Here is a 6,096-nt window from a genome sequence, read left to right on the forward strand (position 1 = left end):
GCCCACTTGGTGTGTGCTGGGGCTGAGACTTAAGCTTCTCACATGCTTGGGCTGTTTCTGGAGTTGAACGCCAGGTTGTAACCTGTTTCTGGCGTTGAACTCCAACTTGCAACCTGTTTCTGGCGCTGAACACCAGACTACAACATGGAACTGGCGTTAAACGCCAGTTTACATTGTCTTTCTTCACGCAAAGTATGGACTATTATATATTGCTGGAAAGCCCTGGATGTCTATTTTTCAACCCAATTGTGAGCGCGTCAATTAGACTCCTGTAGCTCCAAAAAATCCATTCCGAGTGCAGGGAGGTCAGAATCCAACAGCATCAGTAGTCCTTTTTCAGCCTAAATCAGATTTTTGCTCAACTCCCTCAATTTTAGCCAAAAAATACCTGAAATCATAGAAAAACACACAAACTCATAGTAAAGTCCAGAAATATGAATTTTGCCTAAAAAATAATAAAAATATACTAAAAACTAACTAAAACGTACTAAAATCTACATGAAATTACCCCCCAAAAAGCGTATAAAATATCCGCTCATCACAACACCAAACTTAAACTGTTGCTTGCCCTCAAGTAACTAGATAAATAAAATAGGATAAAACAGAAATTAAGAAGCAATAATATCTCAGAGTTTCAAGTGAAGCTCAGATTCTAATCAGATGAGTGGGACTAGTAGCTTTTTGCCTCTGAATAGTTTTGGCATCTCATTTTATCCTTTGAAATCCAGAATGATTGGCGTCCATAGGAACTTAGAATTCAGATAGTATTATTGATTCTCCTAGTTTATTATGTTGATTCTTGAACACAGTTACTTTATGAGTCTTGGCCGTGGCCCTAAGCACTTTGTTTTCCAGTATTACCACCGGATACATAAATGCCACAGACACATAACCAGGTGAACCTTTTCAGATTATGACTTAGCTTTGCTAAAGTCCCCAATTAGAGGTGTCCAGAGTTCTTAAGCACACTCCTTTTCCTTGGATCATGACTTTAACCACTCAGTCTCAAGCTTTTCACTTGGACCTGCATGCCACAAGCGCATGGTTAGGGACAGCTTGATTTAGCCGCTTATGCCTGGATTTATTTCCTTGGGCCCTCCTATCCATTGATGCTCAAAGCCTTGGATCCTTTTCACCCTTGCCTTTTGGTTTTAAGGGTTATTGACTTTTTCTTTTTCTTTATCCAATGATTCCTTTTTTTCACTACTTTTTCTTGCTTCAAGAATCCATTTCATGATTTTTCAGATCAGCAATAATATTTCTCTTATTCGTCATTCTTTCAGAAGCCAACAATTTTAATATTCATGAAATTCAGTATAAAAAATATGCACTATTCAAACATTCATTCAGAAGACAAAAAGTATTACCACCACATATAAATAATTAGAATTTTCCTTATTAAGAACTCGAAATTAAATTGCCTCTTTATTCTAAAAATCTACTATTTTATTCATGTTTGATAATGATGAGAAAAATAAATTATAGCTTAATTAGAAATAAAATCAAAATAGATATACTAATTACTACTACTCCTATATAACTTCTAAGGTAAATTCCTATAAGACAACTATCACAGAGTAAAGCTAAGATTAGGACTCAATAACCTTTATTTTGGGAGGTGGATATTCCTCTAGTCTGTGGGGTGCTTGGTCCTTCAAGAGATAATTTCTGACGCTTCAGTTCCTTCAAGTTACGCCTTTGCTCTTCTTGTTCCCCAAGCAGTTTGCAAAGCATGGTATTTTGATTATTCTGTTCTTTCTTTATTTGGTCCATAACTTCTTGCAACTTGGTAATCGATGCTTCAAGATGCTCCCAGTATTCAAATTGAGGGATTTTCGGGAGGAATTCCTGTGCTCTCCTCTTGATGGGGTCATCCTGCACTTGTTGTTTTCCCATTGATATTTTGGTAATTGGTCGCTCAACTGAGATATACTCAGTTATTCCCATCTTCACTCCAGCATCTTTACATAGCATAGATATTAAACTTGGATAAGCCAATTTAGCATCTTTGGAGTTCTTGTTTGCAATTATGTAAAGTTCACACGAAATCAACTGATGAACTTCCACTTCTCTTCCCAACATAATGCAGTGGATCATCACTGCTCTTTTAACGGTGACCTCAGAGCGGTTGCTAGTGGGCAGTATAGAACGCCCAATGAAGTCCAACCAGCCTCTGGCGACTGGTTTGAGATCTTCTCTCTTGAGTTGATTTGGGACGCCCTTGGCTCCAGGGAGGCATATGTCCTCTAGAATCTTGTCCAGGCCTTTATTTGTTCTCATCATTCTCCTATTAAAGGAGTCTGGGTCATCTTTCAGCTGAGGTAGCTTAAAGATCTCCCTGATTTTATCAGGGTGGATGTGAACAATCTTTCCTCTGACCAAGGTCCAATAGTCATAGAGAGCAGTTCCATATATTCTCTGCCTGTCTGTTTGCCACAGATTAGCGTAGAATTCCTGAACCATGTTTCTTCCTACCTTTGTTTCAGGATTAGCTAGGATTTCCCAGCTCCTGTTTTGAATTTGTTCTTGGATCTTCGGATATTCATCTTCTTTCAGATCGAATTTGACTTCCGGGATCACTGACCATAGACCCATTATTTTGTAGTAATGGTCTGAATGTTCTTTGGTTAAGAACTTTCCTTGATTCCAAAGTGGTTTTGGAATACTCTCTTTCTTGCGTCTTGGAGTGGGTTGTTTTCCTTTAGGAGCCATGATCTTAGTGAATATGGTTTAGTGATCACGGATAAACACACCAAACTTAGAGGTTTGCTTGTCCTCAAGAAAAAGAAAGGAAAGGAGAGGGATAGAAGGAGAGCTATGGTCGAATGGTGGATGAGAGGAGGGAGGCCGAATGTGGATTTAAAGGGAGGGGGTGGGTTTTCGAAAATTTTGAGGAAAGATAAGATAGAGGATATGATTTGTAAAAGATAAATATGATAAGAAAAATATATAATTTAAAATTAAAAGGTTGTGAATGATATTTGAAAAAGATAAATCTGAATTTTTATTTTGAAAAAAGATTTAAAAGATAATTGAGTTTTGAAAAAAAAAATTTGAAAAGAAGTTGGATGGGATTTGAAAAGGTTTTGTGTTTATGAATTAAGATACATTTGATATTTTTGAAAAAGGGATTTTAGAAATTAGGATTAAAATTTTTGGAATTGAATGATGAGAGTTTGTAACATGTTTATGCAAGAAATCATGAATTGGAACATAAAAATTTGAAAAAATGTGAATTGAAAACGAATTTACCTCCTCCCCACAAACCTGGCGTTAAACGCCCAAACGTTGCATGTTTTGGGCATTTAACGCCCATTTGCAGCTTCTCCTGGGCGTTCAATGCCCAGCTGTTGCTTCTAGCTGGCGTTGAACGCCAGGAACTCCTTTGTCACTGGGCGTTTTTCTGAACGCCCAGGACGCTATAAATCTCACGTTAAACACCCAGAAGGTGCTTCTTTCTGGCATTCAACGCCCATAAGATGCTTCTTTCTGGCATTTAACGCCCAGATGGCTATCCTTACTGGCGTTGAATGCCCAGTAGATGCTTCTTTTGGGCGTTCAGTGCCCAAAACAGCTCTTATTGGCTTTTTTCGCACCAGTGAGCTTTCTTTTTGCTGTTTTATCCTGCGGATCCTTCTGTAACTTTGTGAACTCAAGCATTTGCTATTTTACCTTGAAGATAATTGACATAAACCTATAAAAATTAATTAATTAAAAAATAAACTTTGTAAATGGCTAGGTTGCCTCCCAGCAAGCGCTTCTTTATTTTCTTTACTGGACTATTACTGAGCTTTAATCAAGTCTCAGTTTTGAGCATTCTTGCTCAAAATTTCTTTCAAGATAATGTTTGACTCTCTGTCCATTAACAATGAATTTTTTGTTAGAATCATTATTCTGAAGCTCCACGTATCCATACGGTGACACAGTTGTAATCACATATGGACCTCTCTACCGGGATTTTAATTTCCTGGGGAATAATCTGAACCTAGAATTAAATAGCAGAACTTTCTGCCTTGGCTCAAAGACTCTGGATGACAGTTTCTTATCATGCCATCTTTTTGCTTTCTCTTTGTAAATTTTTGCATTTTCGAAAGCATTGAGTCTGAATTTCTCTAGCTCATTTAACTGGAGCAATCATTTTTCTCCAGCTAACTTGGCATCAAGGTTTAGGAATCTGGTTGCCCAATAGGCCTTATGTTCCAGTTCCACTGGCAAGTGACAGGCTTTTCCATACACCAGATGGTATGGAGAAGTTCCTATAGGTGTCTTGAATGCTGTTCTGTATGCCCACAGAGCATCATCCAAGCTTCTTGCCCAATCACTTCTACGGTTAATCACAGTACGTTCCAGGATTCTTTTAAGTTCTCTATTAGAGACTTCATCTTGCCCATTTATCTGTGGATGATATGGAGTAGCTACCCTGTGGCTAACTCTATATCGAACCAAAGTAGAGTAAAGCTGTTTATTGCAGAAATGAGTGCCCCCATCATTGATTAGAACTCTAGGGATACCAAATCTGCTAAAGATGTGTTTCTAGAGGAATTTCAACACTGTCTTAGTATCATTAGTGGGTGTTGCAATAGCTTCCACCCATTTGGATACATAATCCACTGCCACTAGAATATAAGTGTTTGAGTATGATAGTGGGAAAGGTCCCATGAAGTCAATACCCCATACATCAAACAACTCAATCTCCAAGATCCCTTGTTGAGGCATGGCATAACTATGAGGCAGATTGCCAGATCTTTGGCAACTGTCATAATTAAGTACAAACACTCGGGAGTCTTTATAGAGAGTAGGCCAGTAGAAGCCACATTGGAGGACTCTTGTAGCTATTCACTCACTTCCAAAATGTCCTCCATACTGTGATCCATAGCAGTGCCAGAGGATCTTCTGTGCTTCTTCTTTAGGCACACATCTACGGATTACTCCGTCTGCACATCTCTTGAAGAGATATGGTTCATCCCAAAGATAGTACTTTGCATCCGTGATTAATTTCTTTGTTTGCTGCCTACTGTACTCTTTGGGTATGAATCTCACTGCCTTGTAGTTTGCAATGTCTGCAAACCATGGCACTTCTTGGATGGCAAAGAGGTGCTCATCCGGAAAGTTTTCAGAGATTTCAGTAAGAGTGAGGGACGCCCCTTCTACTGGTTCTATTTGGGACAGATGATCTACTACTTGATTCTCTATCCCTTTTCTGTCTCTTATTTCTATATCAAACTCCTGCAGAAGCAACATCCATCTGATGAGTCTGGATTTTGAATCCTGCTTTGTGAGTAGATATTTAAGAGCAGCATGGTTAGTGTACACAATCACTTTTGATCCTACTAAATAAGATCTGAACTTGTCAATGGCGTAAACCACTGCAAGTAACTCTTTTTCTATGGTTGTGTAGTTCTTCTATGCATCATTTAAAACACGACTGGCATAGTAAATGACGTGCAGAAGCTTGTCATGCCTTTGTCCCAACACTGCACTAATGGCATGGTCACTGGCATCACACATCAGTTCAAATGGTAATGTCGAGTCTGGTGCAGAGATGACTGGTGCTGTGACCAGCTTAGCTTTCAGAGTATCAAACGCCTGCAGACACTCCTTATCAAAGATAAATGGCGTGTCAGCAGCTAGCAGATTACTCAGAGGTTTGGCGATTTTTGAAAATCTATTATAAACCTCCTATAGAATCCTGCATGCCCCAGAAAGCTTCTGATTGCCTTAACATTGGCAGGTGGTGGTAATTTTTCAATTACCTCCACCTTAGCTTGATCCACCTCTATTCCCTTGTTCGAAATTTTGTGCCCAAGGATAATTCCTTTAGTCACCATAAAGTGACATTTCTTCCTGTTTAAAACCAGATTAGTCTCTTGGCATCTCTTTAGAACAAGTGCTAGATGGTCAAGACAGGAGCTGAATGAGTCTCCAAACACTAAAAAGTCATCCATGAAGACTTCCATAAATTTTTCCACCATATCAGAGAAAATAGAGAGCATGCATCTTTGAAAGGTTGCAGGAGCATTGCACAGACCAAATGGCATCTTTCTGTATGTAAATACTCCAGATGGGCATGTGAATGTTGTTTTCTCTTGATCTTGG

This window comes from Arachis duranensis, chromosome 2 (assembly GCF_000817695.3).
Source record: "Arachis duranensis cultivar V14167 chromosome 2, aradu.V14167.gnm2.J7QH, whole genome shotgun sequence".
NCBI lineage: Eukaryota > Viridiplantae > Streptophyta > Magnoliopsida > Fabales > Fabaceae > Arachis > Arachis duranensis.